The sequence below is a fragment of the Molossus molossus genome, unplaced genomic scaffold (genome assembly GCF_014108415.1).
Source record: "Molossus molossus isolate mMolMol1 unplaced genomic scaffold, mMolMol1.p scaffold_m16_p_2, whole genome shotgun sequence".
Taxonomy (NCBI): Eukaryota; Metazoa; Chordata; class Mammalia; order Chiroptera; family Molossidae; genus Molossus; species Molossus molossus.
In genome coordinates this window covers 75,810,141-75,832,266 of record NW_023425355.1, presented here as the reverse complement: position 1 = coordinate 75,832,266, position 22,126 = coordinate 75,810,141, and positions in this window count along the sequence as shown.

The following is a 22,126-nucleotide window of genomic DNA, read 5'->3' as shown; positions in this document are numbered from 1 at the left end:
TTCTCTTGCTGCTTTTAACATTCTCTCTTTGTCTTGAACCTTTTGCATTTTGATGATGATGTGTCTTGGTGTGGGCCTCTTGGTGTTCATCTTGTTTGGGACTCTCTGTGCTTCCTGGACTTGTATGTCTGTTTCCTTCACCAACTTAGGAAAGTTTTCTCCCATTATTGTTTCAAACAGGTTTTTGATTTCTTGTTCTCGCTCTTCTCCTTCTGGCACCCCCAAGATGCAAATGTTGGCACACTTGAAGTTGTCCCTGAGGCTCCTTACACTATCCTCATTTTTTTGGATTCTTTTTTCTTTTTGCTGTTCTGATTGGGCATTTTTTGCTTCCTTATATTCCAAATCGATGGTTTTCTCCTTGGATTTACATACTCTATTATTGAAGCTGTGTAAATTATTCTTTATTTCAGTTAATGCCTCCTTCAATTCTAACTGTGAATCCATGATTTCTAACTGGTCCTTTTTTATGCTCTTGAGGCCCTCCCTAAGTTCACTGAGGTTCTCAGTAAGTTCATTGAGCATCCTCATAAGCAGTATTTTGAACTCAGTATCTGTTAGGTTGCTTATTTCCATTTCACTTAGTAACTTTACTGGGGTTTTGTTCTGTTCTTTCATTTGGGACCTGTTTCTTTGTCTCCTCATTTTGGCTGCCTCCCTGTGTTTGTTTCAGTGTATTACTTAATGAGAGGTATGGGGCTCGCTGAAACCAGATGCTGCTCATTTGAAAGAATTTAGGAAAACTTGAAGCAGGATCCAAGACAGGCCAATCCTATGGTTAAGCAAGTGGCAACAGCTTGGGTGGGCTTAAAAGTTAGGTGGGGCAGGGTGGGGCCTCAGGGAGTCAGCAGTGTGGGGCTACCAGTGTGAGCCAGGTTGCTGGAGTCCCAGATATGGGGGCTGTCTGCCGCCCCTGGGAAGGGCTCACCAAAGAAACTAAGGCCTCTGATAGCACGTTTGTCCCTGAGAAAGCCCCCTCTCCAGCCCTCGCTCCAGTGCCAAACAGCTCAGTTCTTTCCTGTATGACTCTGGTGCCCCTCAAGCTGCCTTCCCTCCAAGCTTAGAGGGAGCGAGTCCAATAAGTTTTTGCACAGGCCCTTTAGGGAGCTGTCTGGGGCTCCAGCCGCTTCAGCCTCCCTGAGCCTCAGTTCCCGCTGGTTTTTCCAGCCAGAAGTTATGGGGACTTCTCTTCCTGGCACTGGAACCCTGAGCGGGGCACCTGGTGTGGGACGGGGACCCCTCAGTCCTCAGGAAGGACCTTCCCAACCGAGTGAGCCTCCTGATTTTTATCCGCCACACTTGGGTGTGGGACCAGCCTGTCGCGACCGCCGACGCAGCTGCCCCTTGCACCTCTGCCCCTCCTACCCGTCTGGATGCAGCTGCTTAATTTTGTAGTTGTAGGACTTCCATTCAGCTTGATTTCAGGCGGTTTTGAATGATGGTTGTTCTGTAGTTTAGTTGTAAAGTTGATGTGGTTGTGGGAGGATGCGATACCGAGTTTACTTACGCCACCATCTTGACCGGAAGTCCTCAGTGATGAGAACTTTTAAGATTTACTCTCCTAACTTCCAAATACACAATGCAATATTATTAACATATTCACCATGCTTTACATTATACCCCAGTGACTTATTTATATTATAATTGGAAGTTTATAAATTTTGAACACCTTCACTCATTTGTTCCACCCCTCTCTTCCAGTGCTACTGGCAAACAGCAATCTGTTTTCTGGATCTATATGTTTCCTGAGTCCTTTTTTTTTTTTTTTATTTCACATATAAGTGAGATAATATACCATTTGTCTTTCTCTGATTTACTTTACTTAATGTCCTTTTACCTTTGGTTTAGGCTTTTCTAGATATAAAATTTTAACTAAAATATTTATCATAATTTTTAGCACTTTAAACATTATTACTTTGTATTCTGGCCTCCATTGTTTCTTTAAGACTCCAGGTACCTTATTTGCATTATGTTCTCTTATGTATCATGTGTCATTTTACTCTACTTATTTTCCAGATTCCCTCCATGTTTGGTTTTTATCAGTTTGATATTATGCAAGTGTGGTTTTACTAGTTAATTTTCAATTGACAGTTGTGGGGATTTGTAACTTTTTACATGTAATTTTTAAAATTTTAATTTAAAACAAAAAATGTTGGCCCTAGCTGATTTAGCTCAGTGGTTAGAGCATCAGTCTGTGGATTAAAGAGTCCCTGATTCAATTCCAGCTAGGGGTTGTACCTCAGTTGTGGTTTGTCCCCAGCCCCAGTTCCAGTCACGCAGGTGGCAACAAGTCAATGTGTCTCTGTCATATTGATGTTTTTTGTTTGTTTGTTTGTTTGTTTTTTCTCTCTCTCTCTGTCTCCTTGCCACTCTGTGTGAAGAGAAATGTAAAAAATATCCTTGGTTGAGGATAATAAAATTAAAAAATAAATAAATAAAAATAAAAATATTGCGTGTATGCATAACCATGGACATAAACAACGATGCTGGGGATGAGTCAGGGGGTAATCGAGATAAATATGTCAATGGGGGAAAAAGTAAAAATATCTGTAACAAAAATAAATTAATTAAAAAAATAAATATTAAAAAACAAAATGAAAAGTGTTCATTATTCATTAATCTGTAACATCAGGCTGATGTTTTTTCCTTCTTTTTTTCTTGTACTAACCACACCTCCTCTAACACTTACTTTGTATTTCTTTAAACTCAGTAATAAATTTGACAATGACACTACAATGCAACTAAGTATAGATTTCTTCTAGGATTCTCTCCATTATTTTACAGATGTCTTTTCATATATAATTGTATAGACATGCATTTATAAATTCTGTTTCAAGTATTCAGCTTAACATTTTTTTTTTTTTTAATTTTCACCCAAGGATTTTTTATTTATTTATCTACAGATAGAGCACATAGAGTGTGGGGGGTAGACAGCGAGAAGGGGGGGAATATTGATGTGAGAGACACATCAACTGGTTGCCACCCACACAATCCCAACCAGGGCTGGGGACTGAACCACAACTAAGATATACGCCCTTGACCAGAATTGAACCCTTGACACTGGTTCTTGGGACAATGCTCTAACCATTTAGCAAACCAGCCACTGCCAGCTTAACTTTTTAAATGTAAGAGTTTATTTTTCAAGTACATTTAGACTCAGAACAAAAGTGAGGAGGAGGTACAGAGATTTCCCATATACACCCTGTCCACATACTTGTATAGCCTACTCCATTATCAATATCCCCCACCAGAGTGGTACATTTGTTACAATCAATGGAACCTCCAATTACATGCATAATCCCCAAAAGTTTATAGTTTATTTTATGGTCCACTCTTGGTGTTGTTCATTCTGTGAGTTTGGATAAATGTAAAATTACATGTACCCATCATTGTAGTATCATATACAATATTTTTACTGCCCTGAAAATTCTCTGTGTTGTACCCAGTCATCCTTCCCTTCCTCCCTGAACTACTAGCAAACACTGATTTTTTTCTTTTTGTAGTCTCCAAAATGTTGCCTTTTGAAAAACCTCATATAGTTGGACTCATACAATATGTATCTTTTCAGACTGGCTTCTTTCACTTTGTAATATACATTTAGGGTATCTCATGTCTTTTTATGGACTGATAGCTTATTTCATGCTAACACTGAATAGTATTTTATTGTGGGGATATACCACAGTTAATTTATCTATTCACCTACTAAAGGACAAATTGGTTGCTTACAAGTTTTGGAAATTATGAAAGAAGTTGCTATAAGCATCATGCAGAGATTTTTGTGTGGACATAAACTTTCAGTTTGTTTGGGTAAATGCCAAGGGGTATGATTACAGGATCGAGGATATAGTTTTGCTGCCAAGCTGTCTTCCAAAGTATCTGTACCAGTTTGTATTTCCAATAGCAATGAATGAGAATTCCTGTTGCTTCACATCTTGTCTAGCATTTGGCTTTGTCAGTGTTCCCAATTTGGGCCATTCTAATGGATGTGTAGTGGTATCTCATTGTCTTAATTTGCTTTTCCCTGGGAACATATGGTTTGAAGCATCTTTACTTAGGCTTATTTTCCATTAGTATATCTTCTTTAATGAGGTGTCTGTTAAGGTCTTTGGTCCATTTTTTTAATAGTGTTGTGTTTATATGGTTGAGTTTTAAAAGTTATTTGTATTTTCTATTGTATTGTACTTTGTATTTTGGATAGCAGTCCTGAATTAGACATTTCCTTTGCAAATATTTTTCCCCAGTCTGTGACATATCTTCTCATCTTCTTAATATTGTTTTTCACAAAGCCTTTCAGCTTTACTTTTATACAAAGAACAGTTTACTTTTTTCCCCTAAATTTTTGTTTATTTGGTTTAATTAAATCTAGTAATTATAACAAGTAAAATTTGAATAAAGAGATTTGAAAATAAATGGAAGTCATATTGAGTATGCACACAACCTTATGGTGGAAGCAAAGTGGTTGGATACACTAGAACATAGCTTATTATCCCTGAGTTATTAGCATGCCATAGCCATTGGCAGTACCTTTTACAGATGGAAGCAAATATTTGATAATTTTTTTTTGCAGATCAATTTTTTTATTTATTTAATTTATTTATTTTTAATTTATTTATTTTTATTAATTAATTTTTGTTACAGATATTTCTCCTTTTTCCCAAATTGATTTCTCCCTCCCCCTCCTTCCCTGCACTATCCCATGCTTTGTTGTCCATGTCCACTGTTCATGCATGCATGCATATAAGTTCTGTGGTTTATCTCTCCCCCACCAGGCCCTCTTCTGGGGATTGTCAGTCTGTACCCCACTTCCACATATCTGGGACTACCCCATTCCTCAGACTGTTATGTTCATTATATTCCACAAATAAGTGAGATCATATTATATTGTCTTTCTCTGTTTGGCTTGTTTCACTTAGGATGATACTTTCCAGGTCCCTCCATGTAGTCTCAAAAGATAAGAGCTCTTTCTTACAGCTGCGTAGTACTCCATTGTGTATATGTACCACAGCTTTTTTATCCATTCGTCTACTGATGGACACTTGGGCTGTTTTCATATCTTAGCTATTGTAAATAGTGCTGCTACAAACATGGGGGTACATATACTTTTTCTGATTGGTGCTTCAGGCTTCTTAGGGTATATTCCTAGAAGTGGGATCACTGGGTCAAATGGAAGTTCAATTTTTAATGTTTTCAGGTAACACCATATTGTTTAACATAGTGGCTGCACCAGTCTGCATTCCCACCAGCAGTGACTAGAGTCCCCTTTTCTCCACACCCTTACCAATACTCATTGTTTGATGATTTGTTGATGGCAGCCATTCTGACAGGTGTGAGGTGATACCTCATTGTTGTTTTAATTTGCATCTCTCTCATGATTAGTGATGATGAGTATTTCTTCATATGTGTCTTAGCCATTTGCATGTCCTGTTTGGAGAGGTGTCTCTTTATTTCCTCTGCCCATTTCTTAATTGAGTTCTTTGTTTTCCTTTTGTGGAGTTGTATGAGCACCCTCTATATATTGGAAATTAACCCCCTATCTGATATATCATTGGCAATTATGCTCTCCCATACGGTGGGTACCCTTTCCATTTTGATGATTGTATCTTTCGCTGTGCAGATGCTTTTGAGTTTGATGTAGTCCCATGTGTTCATTTTCTTCTTTCTTTCTATTGCCTTAAGTGATGTATCAGTGAAAATTCTGCTGCATATGATGTCTGAAATTTTGTTGCCTAGTTTCTTCTAGGATTTTTATGGATTCATGAGTCACATTTAAGTCTTTTATTCATTTTGCGTTTATTCTTGAGTAGGGTGTAAGTTGATGGTCTAGTTTTATTTTTCTGCATGTAGCTGTCCAATATTCCCAGCACCATTTATTAAAAAGGCTGTCCTTATTCCACTGGATGCTTTTGCCACCTTTGTCAAATATTAATTGAGCATATTGCCTGGGGTCTATTTCTGGGTTCTCTGTTCTGTTCCACTGGTCTATATGCCTATTCTTGTGCCAGTACCAGGCTGTTTTGATTATGCTGGCTTTGTAGTATAACCTGAAATCTGGTAATGTGATCCCTCCAACTTTGTTCTTCCTTTTCAAGATTTCTGTGGCTATTCGAGGTCTTTTTTGGTTCAATATAAACTTTTGAAGTTCTTGTTCTAATTCTGTGAAGTATGCCGTTGGTATTTTGATGGGGATTGCATTGAATCTATAGATTGCTTTGGGTACTATGGACATTTTAATGATGTTAATTCTTCCAATCCATGAACAAGTATGTGCTTCCACCTTTTTATATCTTCCTATTATTTCTTTTTTTCAATGTCCTGTAGTTTTCTGTAAATAGGTCCTTTATTTCTTTGGTTAAGTTTATTCCTAGGTATCTTAATTTTTTTTCCACAATGGTAAATGGGATTGCTTTCTTAGTTTCTGTTTCTGTGAGTTCATACTTGGTGTATAAGAATGCCATTGAGCCCTGGCCGGTTTGGCTCAGCGGTTAGAGCGTTGGCCTGCGGTCCTGAGAGACCCGGGTTCGGTTCCCGCTAAGGGCGCATACCTCGGTTGCAGTTTGCCCCGGCCCTGGTTGGTTGTGCGGGTGGCAGCCACTCGATGCGTCCTTTCACATTGATGTTTCTCTCTCTCTGTCTCTGTTCCTCTCTCTCCCTCCCACTCTACCTGAGCAAAAAATGGAAAAATGTCCTCGGGTGAGGATTAAAAAAAAAAAATGCCATTGATTTCTTGACGTTAATTTGTATCCTGCTACTTTGCCAAATACATGTATTAGGTTTAGTAAATTTTTGATGGAGTCTTTGGGGTTTTCTACGTATAGTATCATGCTATCTGCAAATAATGACAGTTTCACTTCCTTCTTTCCAATTTGGATCCCTTTTATTTTTTCTTCCTGTCTGATTGCTGTGGCTAAGACTTCCAGTACTATGTTAAATAGGAGTGGCGAAAGTGGGCATCCTTGCCTTGTTCCTGTTCTTAAGGGAAATGCTTTTAGTTTTTGCCCATTGAGTATGATGTTGGCTGTAGGTCTTTCATATATGGCCCTTATCATGTCTACATATGATCGCTCTATTCCCACATTGCTTAACGTTTTTATCAGAAATGGATGTTGGATTTTGTTGAAGGCTTTTTCGGCATTTATTGATATGATCATGTGGTATTTATTCTTCATTTTATTTATGTGGTGTATCACATTTATTGATTTGTGAATATTGTACCAGCCTTGCATTCCTGGGAAGAATCCCACTTGGTCATGGTGGATAATTTTTTTTGGTGTGTTACTGGAGCCAATTTTCTAGTATTTTGTTCAGGATTTTGGCATCTAAGTTTATCAGGAATATTGACCTCTAGTTTTCTTTCTTTGTAATGTCTTCTGGTTTTGGAATTAGAATTATGCTGGCTTCATAAAACGAGTTTGAAAGTCTTCCTTCTTCTTGAATTTTTTGAAATAGTTTGAGGAGAATGGTTGTTAGTTCTTCTTTGAATGTTTGGTAAATCTCCCCCATGAAGCCATCTGGGCCTGGGCTTTTGTTTGCTGGGAGAATCTTGATTATATCTTCAGTTTCTTCTGTTGACATTAGTCTGTTCAAGTTTTCTAACTCTTTTTGATCCAGTTTTTGGACACTATGTGTTTCTAGAAATTTGTCCATTTTGCTTAGATTGTCGAATTTGTTGCCATATAATTGTTCATAGTAGTTGTTAAGGATCTTTTGTATTTCTGTGGTGTCAGTTGTTACTTCTCCTCTTTCATTTCTGGTTTTGTATATTAGGGTTCTCTTTCTTTGTTTCTTGGTGAGTCTAGCTAAGGGTCCATCAATCTTGTTTATCTTTTTGAAAAACCAGCTAATTGTTTCATTGATCCTTTGAATTGTTTTTTGGTCTCTATGTCATTTATTTCTGCTCTGATCTTTACTATTTCCTTCCTTCTACTTGTTCTGGGGTTTTCTTTTTGTTTCCTCTTTAGTTATTTAAGTTGTGAAGTCATATAGTTTATTAAAGATTTTTCTTGTTTTTTAAGTAGGCCTATAGTGCTATGAACTTCCCTCTCAGAACTGCTTTTGCTGCATCCCATAGATTTTGTGTTATTGTGTATTCATTTCTATTGGTTTCCAGGAAGTTTTTGATTTCTTCCTCGATCTCCTCGATGACCCATTCATTGTTTAATAACATGCTATTTAGCTTCCATGTGTTCAAATGTCTTTGCATGTTCTTGTTGCATTTGATTTCTTGTTTCATGCCATTGTGATCTGAGAAGATTCTTGATATGATTTCAGTCTTCTTGAACTTGTAGAGACTTAGTTTGTGCCCTAACATGTGGTCTATCTTTCAGAATGTCCCATGTGCAATTGATAAGAATATGAATTCTGTAGCTTTGGTGTTTAATTCTCTGTAGATATGTATTAAATTCATTTGGACTAGTGCTTCATTTAGAGTCTCTGTTTTCTGGCTAATTTTTTGTCTAGGGGATTTATCTAGGGATATCAGCGGGGTGTTGACGTTCCCTGCTATGATTGTATTGCTATCAATTTCTCCTTTGAAATCTTCCAGAAGATTTTTAATATATTTTGGTGCTTCTATATTGGGTGCATATATGTTTATTAATGTTATATCTTCCTGTTGGATACATCCTTTCAATATTATGTAGTGGTCTTCTTTGTCTGTAGTTATGGCCTTCATTTTGAAGTCTATTTTATCAGATATGAGTATTGGTACCCCAGCTTTTTTTTCCTTTCGGTTTGCTTGGAAGATTTTTTTCCATCCCTTCACTTTCAATCTATGTTAGTCTTTTCTTGTGAGGTGGGTCTCTTGTAAACAACATATACATATGTCATGCTCTCTTATCCAATCAGCTACTCTGTGTCTTTTTATGGGAGCATTCAAGCCATTTACATTTAAGCAGATTTTTAATATGTACTTATTTTTGCCATTTTTATTTAGTGTGATTCTATTTTCCTTCCCATTTCTCCTGCTAATTACAGCAGTCCTTTTAACATTTCTTGCAGTGCTGGTTCAGTGATACTGTATTCCCTTAGCCTCTTTTTTTTTTTTTGTCTGGGAAGCTCTTTATTTGACCTTCCATTTTGAATGATAGCCTTGCTGGGTAGGGTAGTGTTGGATTCAGATCCTTGTTTTTCATAACCTTGATTACTTCATGCCTTTCCCTTCTGGTGTGTAGTGTTTCTTGTGAGAAGTCAGCTGAGAGCCTTATGGGGTTTCCTTTGTATGTAACCTGTTGCTTATCTCTTGCTGCTTTTAGGATTCTCTCTTTGTCTTTAATTTTTGGCAGTTTGATTACTATGTGTCTTGGTGTGGGTCTGGTTGGGTTCTTCTTACTTGGGGTTCTCTGTGCTTCTTGAAGTTCAATCTCTTATTCTGTCACCACATTAGGAATGTTTTCTGTCACTATTTCTTTGAATATATTCTCTAACCCTTGCTCATTTTCTTCTTCTTTGGGGACTCCTATGATGGAAATATTATTACGTTTCCAGTTGTCCCACAGTTCTCTTATGCTGTCTTCTGTTTTTTCTTTTTGTTTTCTGATTGGTTGATTTTTTTCTATCCTGTTTTCTAATTTACTGATCCAGTCCTCAGCTTCCTCTACTCTGCTTTTTAGATCTTCCAATGTGTTTTTCATTTCTGATATGTCATTTTTAATTTCCAACTGGTTGGTTTTCAACATTTCTATGTTTTTACTTATGGTGCTCATGTCCTTATACAGCCTGTTGAGCTTCCTCAAGATCATGGCTCTGAATTCTAGTTCTGTTAACTTGCTTAACTTCACCTCTTTTATCTCATCTTTGATAGAGGTCTCTTGTTCTTTAATTTGGCTTTTGTTTCTGTGTTTCACCATTTTGGCTATCTCAGTGGGCTTTGGAGTCTGCCAAATTTTCCCTGTGGGTGTTGTTTTTCTGCTCTTTGTGGCTTTCTCTCCTGGGTTTGGATGAGGCAGGGAGGACCCACTTTATGCTCCACTGTGATGTCTTAACTTTCCTCTAGCTTTTTTCTGCCTGGAGGCTATTGGTAGAGGTCATCTGAGAACCTTGGTATCTGAGTTTCCTAAAAAAGTCCCTCAGGTGCTCAGTGTAAGAGGATTTCCCGAGGGTGGGCCTGATGCTGGTTGTTCATGGGCCTCAATTAGCATTTCAATGGCCACCAGGTAGGGTTGAATCTCCGAGGGAGTGGCCACTGCCTCTCCCCAGGCCCTGGGATAGATTAAGATGACCACAGTCCTGCGTGGCTGCACTCAGCAAAAGCTCTGAGCACCCTCCAAATCCCCAGTGTCCCCACACAGTTCCAGTCCAGTCTGCCTTCCCTCTGCCAGAGTCCAAGGTGAATGGGTGCTGCCAATTTAGCCTCTGTTCAGACACTGTGTCATGGAGCCGCCTGGGACTTTTAACCCAAGGGCGCTGCTCCCATCTAAGGGCGGCCGAGTCTGCGGCACCAGCTGAGGGTGTAGCACTCATCCGAGTCATGGATGCAGCTGAGGTGGCAGCAGCTTCCAGCCAAGTCCCCTGGTCCCAGCCAAGTCAGCTGGTCCTAGCCTAGGCCATTGCTTACCGTGGGCTCCCGACCCCCTCTCACATCCTTGAAAGCCTACCAGAATTGAGTCAGTGTCCCTGGTTATATGGTCCTCCAGGCTGCCTTTCTGTTGCCCCTTCCTGATGATTTGTCTTTATTTTCATTTTAAATTCAGTTTGGTCCTGGGAGATGGTCTGTATAGCTCCATTTTTTTTTCTGATAATTTTTTCAAGTAATTCAAATATATATTATTTAAGAGAGACTCTATTTTACTTAGGAAACTTTGTAAGAGCAGAAGGACACATAATTATAACAGAGCCATGCTAAATGTATTTGGATAATCTTAAAGTATATATTCAACTAGCTGTTTTGACCTGTAAAATTACTCTTTTACATTAGTGTAATATTTACAACTGCCAAGACAAATGGATACCTAAGTTGTGAAGATGCTGAAGACATCCTGTTCCACTGATTAGATCATAAAGGCTTTGTGCTGTAATTGAAAATAAGAGAGAAAATGCCATAAATTAGGTACTATGGAGGAAAAAATATAAAGTCAAATTGTGCCATGTGGAGCTTTGCTGGTTTGAAGAAATACTGGTGGGACTAACACAGATGCTTCAGGTGTGGAATGGGAATGGTATAGGTGAAGCTTCAGATATCCTACATCTGTTTAACCAGACCAACCATGATTTTATCTATTTGTTTTTGAGGGCTTCTGCTTAGAAATTTATTGAAGAAGATTTATGGATTTCAAAGTTTAAAAATATTTCCCTTACCAGTGTGGCTCAGTTGGTTGGGTGTCATTTGATGCACTGAAATGGATGGTTTGATTCCAGGTCAGGACACATGCACAGGTTGCAGGCTCAATCCCCAGATGGAGGTGTGCAGAAGGCAGCCAATTGAGCTCTCATTGATGTTTCTTTCTCTCTCCTCCTCTCTCTAAAAATCAATATAAAAAATTTTAAAAATCTTGCTGTAGAAGAATAAAAATTAAAGATGGTATACAGTATTCAAAAGGCAAAGGTAAAAAGACAATTTCTAATGGCTTCAGATGTTAATTTCCAACAGTATGGTGATTACCACAGGGTAAGGGTATGGAGATGGAGGAGGGCATAGGGGGGATAAATAGTGATTGAAGGAGGCTTGACCTGTGGCAGTGAACACACATGCAGTATACATCTGATGTATTATAGAATTGTACAACTGAAAGCTATATACTTTTATTAACCAATCAACTAAGTTTTGCTGAAGTTTGCAGAGTGGAATACTGTAATAGATGTATGTACTTTTTCTAAAAAAATATATCTGATAAGGGGTTAAGTGTTGCAAAATGCTGAACCTTATAAACTCAATCCATAGATCTAAGGATAGGCATTATATAAAGCAAGTGGATAATGATACTCTTGGGAGAATACTGCAGACTTCTTGGGAACATAGATGGCAGTTTTGGACAATGCATTTATAATATCAATAAAAAATAGAAGAAAAGCAAGAGAGAGCAGTGATGGCACATTTAAATCATACCTATCCAAAAGGTTCTTGACTCACCTTGCATAGTTTCAACTCTCACATAAAGAACTTTATATGTTTTTGGTTAAAAAGGCATGACCATAAGACACAGAATTTGTACCTCTAAAATAGGCATGTACTGAACAAAATTGGTGGACACTTGGGCTGCTTACAAATTTTGGCTATTGTAAATACTGCTGCAATGAACATAGGGGTACAAATCTTTTTTTGAATTAGTGTTTTGGGTTTCTTTAAATAAATTCCCAGAAGTGGAAACGCTGGGTCATAAGGCAGTTTCATTTTAAATTTGTTGAGGTAACTCTATATTGCTTTTCACAGAGGCTGCACCAATCTGCATTTCCACCAACAATGCATGAGGGTTCCCTTTTCTCCACATCCTCGCCAACACTTTTCCTTTGATGATTTGTTGATAGTAGCCATTCTGGCAGGTGTGAGGTAATACCTCATAGTCATTTTAATTTGCATCTCTCTAATAATTAGTGAGGTTGAGCATTTTAAAAATATATTTCTCGGCTATTTGTATGTCCTATTGGAGAAGTGTCTATTCAGGTCCTGTGCCAATTTTTCAATTGGGTTCTTTGTCTTTCTTTTGTTGACTTATGTGAGTACTTTATGTATTTTGGAAATTAACCCCTTATCTGATGTATTATTGGCAATTATGCTCTCCCATGTAGTGTGTTCCCTTTTCATTTTAAGGGTTGTTTTTATTTTCATTTCTTTGCTGTGAAGAAGCTTTTTAGTTTGATGTAGTCCCATGTATTCATTTTTTCCTTTGTTTCTCTTGCCTTATGTCTTGTATCAGTCAAAATTCTGCTGTGTATGATGTCTAAAATTTTGTTGCCTGCCTTTTTATCTAAAATTTGTATGAATTCATGAATCACATTAAAGTCTATTATCCATTTTTAGTTTATTCTTGTATTTGGTGTAAGTTGATGGTCTAGCTTCATTTTTTTTTGGCTGTTGCTGTTCAATTTTCCCAACACCATTTATTTAAGTGGCTTTGTAGTATAACTTGCTATTTGGTACTGTGATCCCTCCTACTTTGTTCTTCTTTTTCAAGATTGCTGTGAATATTCGGGGCCTCATTGGGATCCATATAAACTTTTGGAGTATTTGTTCTAGTTCTGTAAAGTATATCATTGGCATTTTGTGAAAATAATTGCATTGAATCTATAGATAGCTTTGGGGAGTACGAACATTTAAATCATGTAAATTCTTCCAATCTATGAACATGATATATGCTTACATTTTTTTACATCTTCCTCTATTTATTTTTTCAATAACCTGTAGTTTTCTGTGAAGAGATTCTTTACTTCTTTGGTTAAGTTTATTCCTAACTATCTTAATTATTTTTGCTGCGATGATAAATTGGATTGTTTTCTTTAGTTTCTCTTTCTGTGCATTCATTGTTGGTGTAGAAGAATGCCATCGATTTTTTTTTTTTTTTATTGATTAATTTTTGTTACAAATGATTCTCCTTTTTTCCCCCACTGATTCCCCCCTCCCCCTTCCCTCCCTGCCCCTTCCCCAGGTTGTTGTCCATGTCCACTGTTCATGCATACATGCATATAAGTTCTGTGGTTCATCCCTCTCTCACCTCCCCACTCCTTAGGGGATTGTCCTCAAACTGTTATGTTCATTATATTCCACAAATCAGTGAGATCATATGAAATTTGTCTTTCTCTGTTTGGCTTCTTTCACTTAGGATGATACTTTCCAGGTCCCTCCATGTAGTCTCAAAGGATAAGAGATCTTTCTTTCTTACCGCTGCGTAGTACTCCATTGTGTATATGTACCACAGCTTTTTAATCCATTCGTTTACTGATGGGCACTTGGGCTGTTTCCAGATCTTAGCGATTGTAAATAGTGCTGCTACAAAGATGGGGGTACATATATTCTTTCTGATTGGTGTTTTATGCTTCGTAGGGTATATTCCTAGAAGTGGGATCACTGGGTCAAATGGGAGATCAATTTTTAATTTTTTGAGGTGACACCATATTGTTTTCCATAGTGGCTGCACCAGTCTGCATTCCCACCAACAGTGCACTAGAGTCCCCTTTTCTCCACACCCTTGCCAACACTTGTTGTTTGATGATTTGTTGATGGCGGCCATTCTGACAGGTGTGAGGTGATACCTCATTGTTGTTTTGATTTGCATCTCTCTGATGATTAGTGACGATGAACATTTCTTCATATGTCTCTTAGCCATTTGTATGTCCTGTTTGGAGAGGTGTCTATTTAGTTCCTCTGCCCATTTTTTAATTGGATTCTTTGTCTTCCTCTTGTGGAGTTGTATGAGCACTCTATATGTATTGGGAATTAACCCCTTATCTGATATATCATTGGCAATTATGCTCTCCCATACAGTGGGTAGCCTTTCCGTTTTGATGATTGTATCTTTCGCTGTGCAGAAGCTTTTGAGTTTGATGTAGTCCCATGTGTTCATTTTCTCCTTTGTTTCTATTGCCTTAGGTGATGTGTCAGTAAAAATTCTGCTGCGTATGATGTCTGAGATTTTGTTGCCCACAGTCTCCTCTAGGATTTTTATGGATTCATGAGTTACATTTAAGTCTTTTATCCATTTTGAGTTTATTTTGGTGTAGAGTGTAAGTTGATGGTCTAGTTTCATTTTTCGGCAAGTAGCTGTCCAATTTTCCCAGCACCATTTATTAAAGAGGCTGTCCTTACTCCACTGTATGCTCTTGCCACCTTTGTCAAATATTAATTGAGCATATTGCCTAGGGTCCATTTCTGGGTTCTCTATTCTGTTCCACTGGTCTATATACCTGTTCTTGTGCCAGTACCAGGCTGTTTTGATTATGGTGGCTTTGTAGTATAACCTGAAATCTGGTATTGTGATTCCTCCAACTTTGTTCTTCCTTTTCAAGATTGCTGTGGCTATTCGAGGCCTTTTTTGGTTCCATATGAACTTTTGAAGTAATTGTTCTAATTCTTTGAAGTATGCCGTTGGTATTTTGATGGGGATTGCGTTGAATCTATAGATTGCTTTGGGTAATATGGACATTTTAATGATGTTAATTCTCCCAATCCATGAACAGGGTATGTTCTTCCACTTTTTTACATCTTGCTCTATTTCTTTTTTCAAAGACCTGTAGTTTTCTGCGAATAGGTCCTTTATCTCTTTGGTTAAGTTTATTCCTAGGTATCTTAATTTTTTTGCCGCAATGGTAAATGGGATTGTTTGCTTAGTTTCTCTTTTTGTGAGTTCATCATTGGTGTATAAGAATGCCATCGATTTCTTGACGTTAATTTTGTATCCTGCTACTTTGCCAAATTCATTTATTAAGTCTAGTAAGCTTTTGGTGGAGTCTTTGGGGTTTTCTATGTACAGTATCATGTCATCTGCAAATAATGACAATTTCACTTCCTCCTTTCCAATTTGGATCCCTTTTATTTTTTCTTCCTGTCTGATTGCTGTGGCTAAGACTTCCAGTACTATGTTAAATAGGAGTGGTGAAAGTGGGCATCCTTGCCTTGTTCCTGTTCTTAAGGGAAATGCTTATAGTTTTTGCCCATTGAGTATGATGTTGGCTGTAGGTCTTTCATATATGGCCTTTATTATGTCTAGGTACGATCCCTCAATTCCCACACTGCTGAGCGTTTTTATCAGAAATGGATGCTGGATTTTGTCAAAGGCTTTTTCAGCATCTATTGATATGATCATGTGGTTTTTATTCTTCAATTTATTTATGTGGTGTATCACATTTATGGATTTGCGAATATTGTATCAGCCTTGCATCCCTGGGATGAATCCCACCTGGTCATGGTGAATAATTTTTCTGGTGTATTGCTGAATTAGATTTGCTAGTATTTTGTTCAGGATTTTGGCATCATATTGGCCTGTAGTTTTCTTTCTTTGTTGTGTCTTTTTCTGGTTTTGGAATTAGAGTTATGCTGGCTTCATAAAACGAGTTTGGAAGTCTTCCTTCTTCTTGAATTTTTTGAAATAGTTTGAGGAGAATGGGTATTAGTTCTTCTTTGAATATTCGGTAAAACTCCCCTGTGAAGCCATCCTGGCCTGGGCTTTTGTTTGCTGGAAGAGTCTTGATTACATCTTCAATTTCTTCTGTTGTTATTGGTCTGTTCAAGTTTTCAATCTCTATGTGATCCAGTTTTGGGAGACTATGTGTTTCTAGAAATTTGTCCATTTTGCTTAGATTTTCGAATTTGCTGCTGTATAATTTTTCATAGTAGTTGTTAACGATCTTTTGTATTTCTGTAGGGTCAGTTGTTATCTCTCCTGTTTCATTTCTGATTTTTTGTATTTGGGTTCTCTCTCTTTGTTTCTTGGTGAGTCTAGCTAAGGGTCCATCAATCTTGTTTATCTTTTCGAAAAACCAGCTCTTTGTTTTATTGATCCTCTGGATTGTTTTTTTGGTCTCTATGCCATTTATTTCTGCTCTGATCCTTACTATTTCCTTTCTTCTACTTGCTCTGGGGTTTTCTTTTTGTTTACTCTCTAGTTCTTTAAGTTGTGAGGTTAGGTAGTCTATTAGAGATTTTTCTTCTTTTTTGAGGTAGGCCTGTAGTGCTATGAACTTCCCTCTCAGAACTGCTTTTGCTGCATCCCATAGATTTTGTATTGTTGTGTCCTCATTTTCATTGGTTTCCAGGAAGTTTTTGATTTCTTCCTTGATTTTCTCGGTGACCCATTCATTGTTTAATAACATTCCAATTATCTTCCATGTGTTAAAATGTCTTTATATGTTCTTCTTGCAATTGATTTCTAGTTTCATACCATTGTGGTCTGAGAAGATGCTTGTTATAATTTCAATCTTTTTGAACTTGTAGAGACTTAGTTTGTGCCATAACATGTGGTCTATCTTTGAGAATGTTCCATGTGCACTTGAGAAGAATGTGAATTCTGTACTTTTGGGGTGTAGTTCTCTGTAGATATCTATTAAATCCATTTGGTCTAGTGCTTCATTTAGAGTCTCTGTTTCCTTGCTAATTTTTTGTCTAGAGGATCTATCCAGTGATGTGAGCGGGGTGTTGAAGTCTCCTGTTATGATTGTATTGCTATCGATTTCTCCTTTGAAGTCCTCCGATAGTTTTTTAATATATTTTGGTGCTTCTATATTGGGTGCATATATGTTTATCAAGGTTATATCTTCCTGTTGGATAGATCCTTTCAATATTATGTAGTGGGCTTCTTTGTCTCTAGTTATGGCCTTCAATCTGAAGTCTATTTTATCAGATATCAGTATTGCTACCCCAGCTTTTTTTTCCTTTCCGTTTGCTTGGAAGATTTTTTTCCATCCCTTCACTTTCAATCTATGTGAGTCTTTTGTTGTGAGGTGGGTCTCTTGTAAACAGCATATAGATGAGTCTTGCTTTCTTATCCAATCAGCTACTCTATGTCTTTTTATGGGAGCATTCAGTCCATTTACATTTAAGGTGGTTATTGATATGTACTTATTTATTGCCATTTTTGTTTAGTGTGGTTCTCTTTTTCTTCCCATTTCTCCTGGTAATTACAGTAGTCCTTTTAACATTTCTTGCAGTGCTGGTTTGGTGCTAATGTACTCCCTTAGCCTTATTTTGTCTGGGAAGCTCTTTATTTGACCTTCTATTTTGAACGATAGCCTTGCTGGGTAGATTAGTCTTGGATTCAGATCCTTGTTTTTCATGACCTTGATTACTTCATGCCATTCCCTTCTAGCCTGTAATGTTTCTTGTGAAAAGTCAGCTGAGAGCCTATGGGGATTCCTTTGTAGGTAACCTGTTGCTTATCTCTTGCTGCTTTTAGGATTCTCTCTTTGTCTTTAATTTTTGGCAGTTTGATTACTATGTGTCTTGGTGTGGGCCTGTTTGGGTTCTTCTTACTTGGGACTCTCTGAGCTTCTTGAACTTGAATGCCTTCTTCCTTCACCAAATTAGGGAAGTTTTCTGTCACTATTTCTTTGAATATATTCTCTAGCCCTCGCTTACTTTCTTCTTCTTCAGGGACTCCTATGATACGAATATTATTCCATTTCAAGTTGTCCCACAATTCTCTTAAGCTCTCTTCTTGTTTTTTAATCTTTTTTTCCTTTTGGTTTTCTGATTGGTTGATTTCTTCTAGCCTGTCTTCTAATTCACTGATCCGGTCCTCAGCATCCCCTACTCTGCTTTTTAGACCTTCCAATGTGTTTTTCATTTCTGATATGTCATTCTTCATTTCTTCCTGTTGGTTTTTCATTTCCAGATGGTTTATTTTCAACATTTCTATGTCTTTACTCATGTTGCTCATGTCCTTACATATGCTGTTGAGCTTCCGCAACATCATGGCTCTAAATTCTAGTTCTGTTAACTTGCTTAACTGCACCTCATTTATCTCATCTTCCGTAGAGGTCTCTTGTTCTTTCATTTGGCTTTTGTTTCTGTTTCTCACCATTTTCGTTATCACAGTGGGCTTTGGAGTCTTCCAAGTTTTCCCAATGGGTGTTGGTGTTTTGCTGTTTGTGGCTCCCTCTCCTGGGTTTGGATGCACCAGGGAGGACCCACTTTAATCCCGCCAAGTCCCCTGTTCTCCGGGAGTCTGTGTGGCTCCAGCCGAGAGTTTAGCAGGCTATAGCGTTATGAGGGCCCATGCAGGGTGGCAAGGGAGGCGGTGGGAATAATTTCCCGCTGAGTTCCCAGGTCCCGTGGAGTTCCCTGGGGGCCGTGTGTCTGTGCGGCTTCAGCGGCTACAGAGTTTCTAGGGCCTTGCACGGCGGGGAGGGAGAAGGTAGAGTTAACTTTCTGCCCCTTCCCCGGTCCCGCTGAGTTCCCTGGGGGTCGTGGGTCTGTGTGGCTTCAGTGGCTACAGAGTTTCCAGGGCCCTGCACGGCGGGGAGGGAGAAGGGAGAGTTAACTTTCCGCCGCCTTCCCCGGTTCCGCCGAGTTCCCTGGGGGCCAGGAGTCTGTGCGGCTTCAGTGGCTACAGAGTTTCCAGGGCCGTGCATGGCGGGGAGGGAGAAGGTAGAGTTAACTTTCCGCCCCTTCCCCGGTCCCGCTGAGTTCCCTGAGGGCCGTGGGTCTGTGCGGCTTCAGTGGCTACAGAGTTTCCAGGGCCATGCACGGCGGGGAGGGAGAAGGTAGAGTTAACTTTCCGCCGCCTTCTCCGGTCCCGCCGAGTTCCCTGGGGGCCAGGAGTCTGTGCGGCTTCAGCGGCTACAGAGTTTCCAGGGCCGTGCACGGCGGTAAGGGAGCCGGTAGAATTAACTTTCTGCCTAGTTCCCAGGTCCCGCCGAGTTCCCTGGGGGCCCTGAGTCTGTGCGGCTTCAGGGGCTACAGAGTTTCCAGGGCTGTGCACGGCGGGGAGGGAGAAGGTAGAGTTAACTTTTCGCCGCCTTCCCCAGTCCCGCCGAGTTCCCTGGGGGCCGTGAGTCTGTGCGGCTTCAGCGGCTACAGAGTTTCCAGGGCCCTGCACGGTGGGAAGGGAGCCGGTAGAATTAACTTTCCGCCTAGTTCCCCGGTCCCGCCCAGTTCCCTGGGGGCCAGGAGTCTGTGCGGCTTCAGCGGAGAGCCTAGCCGGCAGGACTGAGTGGGTGTTTCTGGTTAAGTGGTCCTCCAAGATGTCTTTCGGCTGCCCTTTCCTGAGGGTTTGCCTTTATTTTCGTTGTAAATCCAGTTTGGTCTTGGGAGATGGTCTGGGTCTCTCCATTCACTTCGCCGCCATTTTTTCTTCCTCCGCCATCGATTTCTTGATGTTAATTTTGTATTCTGCTACTTTGCCAAATTTATTTATTAAGTCTAGTAGATTTTTGATGGGTCTTTAGGGTTTTCTATGTACAATATCATATCATCTGCAAATAATGACAGTTTCTCTTCCTCCTTTCCTTTTTGGATCCCATTCCTTTTCTCTTCATGACTGATTGCTATGGCTAAGACATCCAGTACTATGTTAAATAAGAAGGGTGAAAGTGGATATCCCTGTCTTGTTTCCATTCTTAAGGAAAATGTTTTTAGTTTTTGCCCATTGAGTATAATGTTGGATGTAGGTTTTTCATATATATCCTTTATTATGGTTAGATATTATCACTGTATTCCTACATTGCTGAGTGTTTTTATTAGATGCCTTTTCAGCATCTATGGATATGATCATATAATTTTTATCTTTCATTTTGTTTATGTGGTATATCACATTTATTGATTTGCAAATATTGTACCATCCTTGTATCTGTGAGATAAATCCACTTGGTCATAATAAATAATTTTTTTAATGTATTGGTCGATCCAAATTGCTAATATTTTTTTAAGGATTTTAGCATCTGTGTTCATCAGGGATATTGGCCTGTAGTTTGCTTTCTTTGTAGTGTTTTTATCTGATTTTTAATTTAGAATTATGCAGGCCTCATGAATTTAGTTTGGAAATCTCCTGTCTTCTTGCATTTTTTGAAATAGTTTGAGGAGAATGGGTATTAGTTCTTTGAATGTTTGTAACATTTCCCCGGGGAAGCTATCTCGTCATGGGCTTTTGTTTGCTGGAAGTTTCTTAATTATAGCTTCAATTTCCTTAGTTGTTCTTGGTCTGTTCAAGATTTCTATCTCTTCCCGGTTCAGTTTTGGGAGACTATGTTTCTAGAAATTTGCCTATTTTGCTTAGATTGTCAAATTTCTTGCCTTATAATTGTTCATAATATTTGTTAATGAGCCTTTGTATTTCTGTGGTATCAGTTATTATTTCTCCTCTTTCATTTCTGATTTTGTGTATTTGGGTTCCCTCTCTTTGTTTCTTGGTGAGTCTAGCTAAGGGTCCATCAATCTGGTTTATGTTTTCAAAGATCCAGCTCTTTGTTTCATTGATCCTTTGAATTTTTTTTTTTTTTTATCTCCACATCATTCATTTCTGCTCTGATCTTTACAATTTCCTTACTTCCACTTGCTCTGGGGTTTTCTTTTTGTTTACTTTCTAGTTGTTTAAGTTGTGAGGTTAGATAGTCTATTAGAGATGTTTTTTGTTTCTTGAGGTAGACCTGTAGTAATATGAACTTCCTTCTCCGACTGCCTTTGCTGCATCCTATAGATTTTATGTTGTTGTGTGTATATTTTCATTGGTTTCCAGGAAGTTTTACTTTCTTCCTTGATCTTCATGGTAACCCATTCATTGTTTAATAACATGCTGTTTGGCCTCCATATTTTCAAATGTCTTTACATGTTCTTATTGCAATTGAGTTCTATTTGCAGGCCATTGTGATCTGAGAAGATGCTTAATATAATTTCAATCTTCTGGAACTTGTAGAGACTTAGGTTGTGCCCTAACATGTGGTCTATCTTTGAGAATGTTCTATGTGCACTTGAGAAGAATGTGAATTTTGTGGTTTTGGGGTGTAATTCTCTGTAGATATTTATGAAATCCGTTTGATCTAGCTCTTCATTTAGAGTCTGTGTTTTCTTGTTAATTTTTTGTCTAGATGATCTATCCAGTGATGTCAGTGGGGTGTTGAAGTCCACTGCTATGATTGTATTGCTGTTGATTTTTTCTTGGAAGTCCTACGGAAGATTTGTAATATATTTTGGTACTCCTATATTGGGTGCATATATATTTACCAAGGTTATATCTTCCCGCTGGATAGATACTTTCAATGTTATGTAGTGACCTTCTTTGTCTCTAATTATGACCTTCATTTTGAAATTTACTTTATCAGATATGAGTATTGCTACCCCAGCTTTTTTTTTTTTTTTTTTTTTTTTTTTTTCTGGTTGCTTGAAAGATTTTTTTCCATCCTTTCACTTTCAAACTATGTGAGTTTTTGTTGTGAGGTGGGTCTCTTGGAAACAACATATATGTGAGTCATAATTTGTTATTTAGTCAGCTACTCTGTCTTTTTATGAGAGCATTCAAACCATTCATATTAAAGGTGATAACTGATATGTACTTATTTATTGCCATTTTTGTTTAGTGTGGTTATATTTTTCTTCCTATTTCTGTTACTAATTACAGTAGTCCTTTTAGCATATCCTGCAGTACTGATTTTGTGTTAATTTATTCCCTTAGCCTTTTTATGTCTGGGAAGTTCTTTATTTGACCTTCCATTTTGAATGATAGCCTTGCTGGGTAGAGTAGTCTTACATTCACATCCTTGTTTTTCATGA